Here is a 12,173-nt window from a genome sequence, read left to right on the forward strand (position 1 = left end):
AATGTAGATTTGACTTCCATTTTTACAATTACTAGAGATGAACATTTTTTTCATATATTTGTTGATTGTATTTTTGTCTTCTGTGCAGTGTCTGTTCAGATCCTTAGTCCATTTATTGATTGGGTGGTTGTTATTGTTGTTGTTGTTGTTATTTTTGTTATTATTATTAGTTGTAGTAGTATAAAGTTTTTGAATTCTTCATATATCCTGGAGATTAATGCTGTAACTGAGGTGCAGGTGGTAAAGATTTTCTCCTGTTCAGTAGGCTTTCTCTTCATATTATTGTTTCTTGTGCTGAGAAGAAGTTTAAAGGCTACTTTTTTGATTACATACTATTTATTGATTCTTGATTTTACTTCTTGTGCTTTATGGGGTGTTGTTAAGAAAGTAAGTTCCTAAGATTACATTTCTAATTTTTCTTCAGTTAGTTGCAGGGTCTCTATGTTCTAATGCCTAAGTCCTTGATCCACTTTGGGTTTTGTGCAGGGTGAGAAGTAGGGGTTTAATTTCATTTTGCTACATGTGTATTTCAAGTTTTCCCAGCACCATTTGTTGAAGATGCTATCTTTTCTCCAGTGTTTGTTTTTTGGTGCTGTTTTATAATATAAGATAACTGTACTTATGTGGGTTTTTCACTGTGTCTTCTATTCTTTACCATGGTTCTGGTACTGATAGTGATGCCTCCTCCATCACTTTTCTTGCTAATGTCAGCATTGCCTATTTTGATTCTCTAATATTTCCAAATGAGTTTTATGGCTGAGTTTTCTATTTCTACAAAGGAACTCATTGGTATTTTTTTTATTGGTTGTTAAAAACATTACAAATCTCTTGACATATTATATTTCATACATTTGATTCAAGTGGGTTATAAACTCACATTTTTACCCCGTATACAGATTGCAGAATCACATCAGTTACATTGGTATTTTTATAGGAATTGCATTGAATCTGTATAGCATTTTGGGTAGTATGGTTAATTTGACAATATTAATTCTGCCTATCAAGGACATGGGAGATCTGTCCGTCTTCTAAGTTCTTTAATTTCTTTCTTCAGTATTCTGTAGTTTTCATTGTAAAACTATTTCATATCTTTTCTTATATATATTCCAAATATTCTGTTGTTTTCTGAGACTTTTGTGAATGGGATATTTTTCCTAATTTCTCTTTCAGTTCATTTGCCATTGATATATAGGTACATAAATTATTTATGGGTGTTAATTACCCAATGAATTTTGATGTATTTTTCCCATTTATTTCTGAAATTTTTTCCTCCCATGATATTATCTGTGAAACAATCCTAATCCAGAGTTGTATATTTTAACCTCCAGGCATTAAAAGGTCTGTTTCTTGTCATTAACTTCTTATTTCTTTCATTTATGATCTGATAGGGTAAAAGAAGTTATCTCTATTTCTTGTATTTACCTTGTACTCAAAAATATGTTTTTTTTTTTTTTTTTGGTTCAAGGGATTGAACTCAGAGGCACTTGACAACTTGACAGCAAGCCACATCCCCAGCCTTATTTAGATACAGGATCTCACTGAATTGCTTAGCACCTTTTGTATGCTGAGTCTGGCTTTGAACTTGCAAACATTCTGTCTTAGATTCTTGAGCCGCTTGGGTTACAGGTATGCTCCACTACACCTGGCAATATGAACTATTTCAAAGAATGGTCATTGTTTCATGGAGAAGCAAATTAATTTATTGTTGATGGATTAAAGAGTCCATAGATGTCTATTCAGTCTATCTGATTAATGTTTTCTATTTAGTTCTGAAGAAGCCAGGCTGGCAGGTTTTTTTTGGGGGGTGGTGGTCATGGTTATAGAACTGTTTCCCCAAACTTCAGCAGTGCAAACAGTATGCAGTGTGGTCCTCACAAGGCCTTTCATCTGCCACAGAACACTCTGTGTTCCATATGTGGCTCCTCCAATGGTCACCTCAAACCCCCACCAACACCAGACTATTTTATAGTAATCTTATTTTGTTTAAAAGCATTGACCCAGATGTTGGGTATATGGCTTAGTGGTACAGTGCTTTAGCATGTATGAGAACCTGAGAATGGTGTTTATCTCTTAAAAAATGACTTGCCAAAAATATTCTTGCCAATGAAGAAGCTTATCAAAGGAGATTGAGGGATACTGGCTGATGTGGGCCATATGTAAGGGTCCTGACCTGAAAGCCTAGAGAAACAGAGAGTCCATGAGGGTCTCCATACATCTATTCACTCATTTTGCAAATTTGACTGAGTCCTGGAGGCTAAAGTGCAAGTCAGTTATGTAGGTTAGAACAGTGTCCAAGATAGTATGTCTGGTCTACTTCATTTCAGTTAATATTTGGAATAAAACAAGTTAAGTACAATAAATACAATGAAGAAAGCTCTGTAAAGGACACGAACTAGGCATTCAGTGTTCACGGGTCCAAGACTGTCTTGTTTCTGAGTGAGGGCTTCATTATCCTATGATGGCATGGAAAGTGGGAGAAAGGTGCTACCAGAGGAATTGGATTAAGTGCAGGGATATGAAATCATGCCACAGGCCCTGAGGGGAGGTTGCAAGGTCAGGGGAGGGTACAAAAGGATTACGGAAATCAGTGCCTGGCCATGGGGACTGTGGACCTTGGTGAGTATTTTGAACTTTATTCTAAGAGGAATAGGAAGTTATATGTGCCTGAATCAGGGTGGGTGTCATGGGTTGGCTCCTGGTATAAAATTTCGTCATTGAACTGATTTTGTTTTAGCCCAACTGTTATGTTGTGCTCCCATTTTGATTATATCAAGTTCTCTAATTTTGAGGACCATTCATTTAATGAAGACTTTTTGCGTTCCTTGTGTTACCACGTTTCTCTGATTCTTCTTGACCCTAGTAGCTTGAAAAGGTGCATGCACATTTGAAGAAACCATTACTTCTTCCAGACTTAAGGACTTATTTCAGGATGGGAAAGCTTTTTTCCTGCAGAGCAGTATGGGAGGACAAGCTGACCTAGTATAGCACTGGTATAGTGGCATGGAGCAACATCTTTGTTATCTGAGGTTGAAGGATGCATTGCTTCTCTTTTAGCAGGCACAACAGTTGGTAACATGAGAACCTTCATAGTCATTGGTGGCTAGAGAAATGGGAAATCTGGAGTTACTATGAGGACTAGCTGGGTCATAGATAGTGCCTCTAGATCCATGCAGAGAAGAGTAGAAAAGGTGAAAGACATATGGGCCAGGCAGTGTGCACACTTTGGTGCAGTGTCAGCTGCAGGCATGTGCAATGTAAAGAGGCTACCTGTGGGCAGAGAAATAGTAAGGAAAAGCTACGACCAAGGACAGAAGCCAGGGCTGGCAAAGAGTGCCTATGAGGTGGGACCTAGTTTGTTAATGCACAGGACTGTAAGATCAGATCTGATTGTAGACACGTAGGTCTTCAGGGAAGGAGCCAAAGCAGAGCTTTGCCTGGCTGCTGTGTATCTACAGATCTGGGGCCTAATCATGGATGCATAAAGCTACAAATCTCAACTGTGAATTCAAGTATGGTGGCAGGGACATGGAGGTGTTGAGGACGGATGTAAACATGCACTATTGTTTTGTGAGTGGAGCTGAGGAGAAACGTGTGCAGTGGCACAGAACAACTCTCTTCAGGCAAAGCTACATGGTGGTGGGGATGGTTAATGGGACTCTGGGTGATTACATATGTTAATATCACCATGAAACAGAGCTGGTGACACCTGTGTATGTAACTGCAGAGGCTGCTAAATATGGCGAGCAGTGGCTTGTGACAGGTGTTGGAAGTGGTATTGTGCATGTGCAACTGCCAGTCCAACGTCTGGCAGGGTGCATGGTATGGCTGCAGGTGTACACTCATCACATGGGATTGTGCCTCCAGTATGGGCTGCAGCCTTCATGTTCTCATGCAAAGAAAAAGGCTGTTTGGGAACCTTGGGTCTGGATGTGTGGCAACTAGAACTGAGGTTACCTTGGGTAGGCAGAATCTAGAGGTAGTGGTACAGTTGCTTGGAGACTGTGAATGCAAACACCTTTGAGGCTTTGTGTAGTAGGGAAAGATTCAGGGTTTCTCTGTGGCTGTTGGTTTCCTCAGTGGCAAAAACTACTGCAGTCTCTTTGGAGCAAGCACCTGAGGTATGTAATGGCAAACCCTGAGGGAACGCCAGAAATGAAGGCTAGAGTTGTTTACAGAAGGAGACAGTGCAGAGGTTGTGGGGGTTCTGGGCAGAGTAGCCACTGAGGACCATGGTTTCCTCTGCTGCACGTTGATCCATGTGTTGCACCACTTCTTCTTTGTTTCAGGTCATCTCCAAATAGCTCATCTGTTCTTCTCTGCTCAGTAATCTGGGTTGGGAGAAACTGAATCAGGACATTTTGTACTACACTGGAAAGCCTAGGGTGATGGTTGTTACACTATTCTCTTTTTGCTTTTGAGTGGAACTGGTGGGCTGCTTACTCCCTCTTTGTGTTGAGCAGAGCTATATCAGGGACTGGATGACACAGCAGAGTGACACTCAAATTGCTTTTGGTGCAATTATTCTGTTGTTTTCTTCTAATCTGTTGCTTTAAATTAAATGCATTCCTGAATTTTTACAGAATTTTTAATGGACATCTTAAGTCAGGGATCTCCTTTTCTGCCATTTACTGAATAAAGTAATAGGAAGAGTGCAGTATTTGTTTCCTGCTGTGGACATAGGTAGCTGTGCATTGGCAGAGAGGATGAGTCCTGTCCACCCAGGTCTGGGTGTGGTGGATTCTCACCTGCCTGCCATTGAGGCCCACCTGATTCTGGTGGGGCATCTCACTCACTGTATGGGTCTTTGGGGGGTCTCAGGGGAGTCCCAGAATATTTGACTTTAATATCCTATGGAGTCCTCAATATCCAGGACCTGCACACCTTGGAAGTTCAGTACCCAGGACTTCTAATGGGAAGCTAAACAAAACCAAAATTTTAACTGGTTGCCCAGACACTTAAAATTTCCCTATAAAGTCACTGATTTTTTTTAAATATATATACACAACAGCTTTTAATGTACACATTTTCAAAAGCATTGAAAAATTTTCAGATGTAATCTATTACCTTTTGTGTCCTGAAAGCCTCACAAGAACTCTGAAATGGGAAGATGGCTCCATGTTCTTTCTTCTTTTTTATATTTTTAAAATTCCTTCACACTAGTATATTTAGAGGTGTGTCTTCCACCTCCAAAAATAAGATTTTACTTATTTCTCACATGCTTCACTCACTAATTTATCAAATTCTTAGGATAACTCGGTGTCATCTTGATCATCCAACCATTTTCATAACAACAGTGTTTGACAAGCCCTGAATTTTCTGCAAATACTTCATTAACTTCAGTTAGTGACGTTAACTACCTTTAACTACCTTTCCACAGAGGACACGAGAGTTCACTGGCAGCTTTCACACTTTCCAAAACACCAAACACAGCATGCTTTTTCAATTTTGTTATCACTTTAGATTAAAGTAAAAAAGCATCTGCCAAACTTTTCTCACACAAAATTCCAAAATTGCTGATTCCACTGTTTGAGTACACTTTCCTGTAGTTATTCATTACTGTGTATCTGTTCAAGCATGGAGAGTAGAGCATTGGTTGAGAGCATCCAGGCAGTGCAGGCTCTCAGTCACCAGGGCCAAGGGAGTAGCACACAAAGGGTGCCTAGTCTGTACACAGCTGCCTGCTGCTGCCCTACTGTAGCTTGCCCTATTCTGTTATGAAGGGACTAAGAGTATCAAAGGTAGGCCCTGCTTGTGGTTTGTGCATTAGAATACTCATTGACCCCAAATTTGAGCTCTCTCTGTGGTTATCAATTTCACAAAAAAACAAATACAAATATCAGTTCATTTTTTTTAGTTCCACATGCAGTCATTTAGGGTCATGATGACACTAAGAAAATGTTTGCAATGAACAAAGACTTGCCATTCTGTGTATCAAAATACATTAGCAACTTTCCCAAATTACTTTTTGCTAAAGGCCAAAAGATAAGTGACTGGAAAAGGATAAAAAAAATACTCAAATATCTGGAAGAAGAGTAAAATGGAATTGGTAGTTAGTGGCATGCACAGTTCTAAATGTGGCACAGAAGTTATCATTAAATCATCTATTTGAGGAGCAATAAACAGCTCAAGCCATAATCAACAGCCCAATACCACTACTCTTCACCTTCAAAATATTGTAGCTGAGAAATTTATTTCATTTGTTAGACTTAAATTCCTTCTATTGCCAAGGACATAAATATTTTTTCTATGTTCATATGTCACTGTCACTTGAGCATCTGTAAAATTAGAGTATTTTATCTGATTTAAATTAGAATTCCAAGGTTGGAAATATAGCTCAATGTTAGAGCACTTCTTGCATGGAAAAGCAAAGGGTAAGAGTGCAATCTCCAGAAAAACAACAACAATAACATTGTCATCATCATCAACATAATAAATTTTAAAAAGAGAGGTAGGAAAGAAAGAAGTCTTCTTTCAAATTCATTATTTCTTAGAATGCCTTTGCCAACATAAAGAAAGCATTTATGTTTTCTTCTAGTACATTTCTATTTCGATGTCCTATAGTGCATTTCATCTATTGTAGGTATTACTACACATGCTTTTCTTATATATGTATATTTTATTTTCATATGCAATTATAGGTTAATAATTTTGTTTTGGTGAGAATAGAAGAGAGCAAGTATAAAAGATTATTACTACTAAAAAAGTATTGCTTTTCTTTATAAAAGTTTCACATAAAAATACTAAACTTTTCAACTTTAGTATTTTTAAGTGAAACTTTTATAAAGTAAAGCATTAAAGAATTTTTTTTAATTCTATTCATTTGTACTCATAAAATGAATACGTTTTTAATGCGCAAGAACTGCACAGCTACTTATTTTGTATTTGACATATTCTACTATCTCAGAGAACTCTTACATAAAAACTTTCTAGGTGTGACCGGTTAATTAGAACTGAAGTGATAGGACTCAATTTCAAATGAAACAGTTCTTCCTCCTTTTAAATCATGCATTCATGGAGGTAAGAAATTGTAAACGTCCCCTGTGGAAAATTAAGACAGTATTTAATACTGAACATTGAAAATACCTGATTCATATATAAATCCCACATATATAAATACTAAATTAATTTAACCATACTAATTTATTTGGGTTCATTTTCCTTTGGCATTAAGTTTGCTTTTGGTTTGGCCTTTCTTTTACTGTTATTATTCAGCCTACTTTACCACTTGTACTTTTAAAACTGAATTTAAATGCCATCCATGTCATGAGAACTGCCATAAATCAATTGTTTGTCTCACATTTCACTTAAGGTAAGGCACCATGAATTATGATGGTTCTTTATTTTGTTTATGAAGAAAAAATTAAGTGCTGCCAATTATAGTTGTAATGCAGCCCAAATTATTAGTGGGATTCCATTGTCAGTGTTGTTAAAATGATAAGAAAAAATCATCTTAGACTTATTGAAATACATAGTTTTAAAAATATATTTTAAAAAATTACTACAATACTACTAACTTATTAATTGAAATACTCTTAGTTGATAAAAAGCAATAATATTGATTACAGTAGCTCCCAATTATGGAGCTGTTGCTTGTGCTACAAACTCTTCAGATGTTTTACATAGATTCTCCATTAAGCATCCTGGTAGTATCCAGGGAGATGCTCATTTTAATCCTTACTTTTTTTAGGAAATTCAGGGAGAGTAAGACTGTGGGATAACTAGTACATCACAGAGCCTAAAGTAGAATTCAAACTGAAGATGAGCTAAATCTCAAGGCCATCTTCTTTCTAGGCAAGTGGGCTGCTCTACTCTGGGGATGTAGTTCTGTGATAGAGCCTTTCCTTACCTAGAATGCTTCAGGACTGGGTTCCATCCCCAACAATATGAAAACAAAGCAAACAAAAATAAGTAAAATCAATGGAACCAGGCACAGTCGCACATACCCATGATTCCAGTGACTTAGGATGATGAGGCAAGAGCATTGGAAGTTTAAGACCACAGTGGGCAACTTAGTGAGACCCTGCATCAAAATTGTTTATATAATAAAAATGTGCTTACGATATGACTCAGTACTTGAGTGACCCAGGGTGCAATCCCCAGCAGTATCAGAAACAAGAAATAAGAAGAAAATGTCAGTGGCATAGGCTGATCATTCATTAATAAAATAAGTAATGACAGCTACTAAATATTGTACCTTCTTCATAAGAAAATAGAGAAATTATGAGCTATTTAATGTTTATAATTGCATAAATAGTTATATATTTCAAAAGGTACCTTATGAATTCCTAATAAATCTTCTTACTTGCACAGAACCCCTCTACATTATGCCTGTGCCTATGGCAATCCAGCAGTGGTGGCCCTTCTAGTGAAGAGGAAATATTGTGTCAACTTGTGTGACAGTGATGGCAACACACCATTGATGAAGGTAGACATAGCCAGTGGTTTTGCAGGAAATGAATTTGATGAAATGCTTAGAAGAAAAATTGATTAATGCCATTTAGTTATAACTAATGAGTAAAACGTGAAATATTTTTCTTGGATTTCCAAAATTTACAATCTATTTCTTGGTTAAAACTGACAGGCCCTACAATATGAGGAAGAGGAATGTGCAATTATTCTTCTAGAACATGGTGCCAATCCAAATGTTCACAACAACAAGGGTGAAACTCTGCTCCACTATGTTATCTTTTATAGGAACACATTAATAGCAACAAAATGCTTTCATCCAACACAGATATTGAAGCCAAAAACATGGTATATAAATCAATCACCATTATTTTCAAAATATTTAAAATATTTCTTAAAATTAACAGTAATGCATGTTAAAAAATACTGATTATAAGCAAATTTTCTTTTTATTAAAATACTAGCAAATGTTGGAAGTTCTCCTCATATTCTTCCTCCTTATTTTGTAGCTCATGTGTGTATTTAGTTTGCCTCCATCAGTTGAATCCACACTTAGAATTCAAGAGACTCATGCAGAAATCTGAACTTCAAGCTTCTGTGAAGGAACCTGATGCAGTCCCCTTGAGCCATAGTACTGTGTGGTGTGGTGTGCAGGGTTTGCCTCCCACATGCTGGGCACACATATTCTTCAGTTTGCTACTGGCAACTGCAGCACTTACTCCGATGACTTAGTTTGCCTCTATAAATGAGGTTACAACTCCTCTTTTTAAATATAGTGTGATAAAGATTTCATGGTGGTTTCTAACTGATATACAAGAATATGGACTACATAATATATTATGAACCTCTTTCAAATGGGATTAAATTTTTGAATTTAGAATTTGGCAGTTAAATAGTTTTCTCTATATATACTATAAAAATCATGTTCCCACTGGAATTTTTGAAAGGCTGATTAGGTCACTCATTGCTAGAATGGATAAATTATTGCTAGAAGTAGATAACTCATGGATTTCACCAGCTGTACTATGTATCAGTCTTCAGCTTTGTTCCTTAAAAATGCAAATGTTTAGTGTATTTCATTATGCTACAAGTAATCTGTGTAGATCAGCATAAATATTGATGATACACAAAATTTCTGAATTAAATTTTGCCTAAAATTATAAGTAATATTAAGTAGCAATTAAAGTGGATAAGAGTAAAAAGAATTTTGGAAAATAACCAAGCATTATGTTACCAGGATTGTCATTACAAGTGAGAATACATTTTCAATGTTATTTTTATTAGAGTTTATAGTTTTACATAGTACTTGAATTCATCCCCACAAAATCTTACATACATGGAATTCCAGTTGAGTCCTTGATTCCCTCTTTTTCATCTGTCTACCCCTCCTCCTCCATTCTCCCCCTCCTATTCTCCTGGACCACCTTTAACCTGTCTATTTATTTATATTTGGTTGATTCTTTTTACTTATACATAAGGGTGCAATTCCCTGTGGTGTGTGTGTGTATATATATATATATATATATATATATATATATATATATATATGCATATAACATGAATTTTAAAGTTTTCCTTCTTCATTGCCTTCCCATTTTCATTCTCTCTGTGCATCTCAATCTTCTTTTTCTACACTAATGATCTCCTTTACATCTTTTGATATTCTGTTCTCCCCTTCTTTTTCTTTAATTAACTCCAGCTTCCACATATGAAACATTTGACCTTTCAGTTTTTATTTGACTTATTTCACTTAGCATGATATTCTTGGATTGCTGCTGCCCAGCTGGCTGGGCAAGATAACTGGGGAGTGATGAACAACTTGTGTACATTGATACAGCAGGAGTAGGAGCCATTTATTGTAGGACAACAGAGGTATTTATACATTCCACACAGGTTATCTAATTAACATAAACTCCATACAGCAGTCAACCAATAAGGAATCTCCACACTTAATGGCTCGCTGGTGTTACTTCACAAACCACTCCCTCTGGCATTTTGCCAGGTACCATCCAGACTTGTTTACAGACTCTAACATTTCTCTGGCAAAATGCCAGGTGCCATCCTGACTTGTTTACAGACTCTAACATTGGATACCAACTCATTTACCAACAAATGAAATAATGTATTTTTATGGCTGGGTAATACTCTATTGTATGTATGTGCACCACAATTTCTTAATCCTTTCATCTATTCACAGGTACTTGGGTTAATTTCATAATTTACCTGTTGTGAATTGTGCTACTGTAAACACACATGTGACTTTATTAATATACAGTTACACGTAAAATTTTGTTTTACTAATTTTGGGAAAATACTGAGGCATGGGATAGCTGTTTCATGTTGTGGTTCCCTTCTTAGATTTTGAGGAATCTCCAAACTGTTTTCCAGGGTGGTTGTACTAGTATGTAGTCCCACCAACAGTGTAAACATGTGCCTTACCCACACATTTTTTTTAACCAGGGAGAGGGAGAGAGGGAGAGAGAAAGAGAGAGAGAGAGAGAGAGAGAGAGAGAGAGAGAGAGAGAGAGAGAGTTAGTTTTAATATTTATTATTATTATTATTTTTAGTTTTCAGCGGACACAACATCTTTGTATGTGATCCTGAGGATCGAACCTGGGCCACACACATGCCTGGTGAGTGCGCTACTGCTTGAGGCACATCCCCAGCCCCACATTCTTACCAGTATATATTACTGTTTGTGTTCTTGATAATTACCATTGTGGCTGGAATAAGATAAAGTCTTAGTGTAGTTTTTATTTGTATTAACATAATTGCTAGAGGTGTAGAAGACTTTTTCATATATAGTTTCGACACTTGTGTTTCTTTTGAGAAATTTCTGTTTAGTTCTTTTGCCCAGTTATTGACTGGGTGATTTTTTTGTTTGTTTGGAGTTTTTAAAAATATTTATATTTTAATTGTTATTGGACACAATACATTGATTTTATTTATTTTATGTGCTGCTGAGGATCAAACCCAGGGCCTCACATGTGCTAGGTGAGGGCTCTACCACTGAGCCATAATCCCAGCTCTGTGTTAATTTTATTTTGAGTTGGTTATTTCTCTTTGTCAATCCCCTCTCAGTGGATTAGTTGGCAAAATTTTCTCCAATTGCATAAAAATAACAAATTTTTGTATTGAACTTTCTGACATGTAAGATAAATATCTTTCAACTTATAATAAGAGAAGACACTGGAACAATTATGAAAAAGCAACATAGTTTACTCAAACTCTATCAATTTTAAGCAGAAATTCCTTACATTGGAATCTGGGATTCTGATTTCATAAATAAAAAGAATCAAGTGGACTTGTATAACATGGAGAAAACTCCAAGTTGCTGGAAACCTCTCAGAAATATATTCCTATAACTTCAATTGTTCACATGTGAATATCTGCAGTGAAAAATTGGTGTCAAGTAGGTGTTAAGCAATGGAACGCTATTTCTGTACTACTGGACATACAATGCACAGTTGTGTAAATTTTCTTGAACAGTAAAACAAGGAATCTTTTCTATGCAGCTTGGTATTTCTGGAAAAGTATACGTTCTTCAGAATATGATTGATACACCCTACTAGTGAGTTGAGAATTTGGCTTGTTAATGAAATATAATACTTATATCCTTTACTAATATGTATTAGGGAATATAAAATATAGTTTATGCCCTCAAGATGTTCTTGGTTGAGGAGGGTGAATGTTACATAACTCCAAGATGCCATGGTGAATGCTTGACAGTGGCAAAGATCCATGGAAAGAGTAAATGTATGAAGCAG

At 36.4% G+C, this 12,173-nt stretch overlaps 1 long non-coding RNA gene across 1 annotated transcript in view; it reads left to right on the plus strand.

Moving 5' to 3' along the window:
- The window catches only part of LOC308631121, a 1,170,527-nt gene extending 1,159,470 nt beyond the window's left edge, over positions 1-11,057 (plus strand). Inside the window, exon 3 of the long non-coding RNA XR_014018114.1 lies at positions 10,974-11,057. This is a non-coding gene — a long non-coding RNA (uncharacterized lncRNA). The remainder of the gene's footprint in view (positions 1-10,973) is intronic.
- Positions 11,058-12,173: the final 1,116 nt, after the last annotated feature.

The sequence above is a fragment of the Spermophilus citellus genome (assembly GCF_964194105.1).
Source record: "Spermophilus citellus genome assembly, chromosome: 11".
NCBI classification, from domain to species: domain Eukaryota; kingdom Metazoa; phylum Chordata; class Mammalia; order Rodentia; family Sciuridae; genus Spermophilus; species Spermophilus citellus.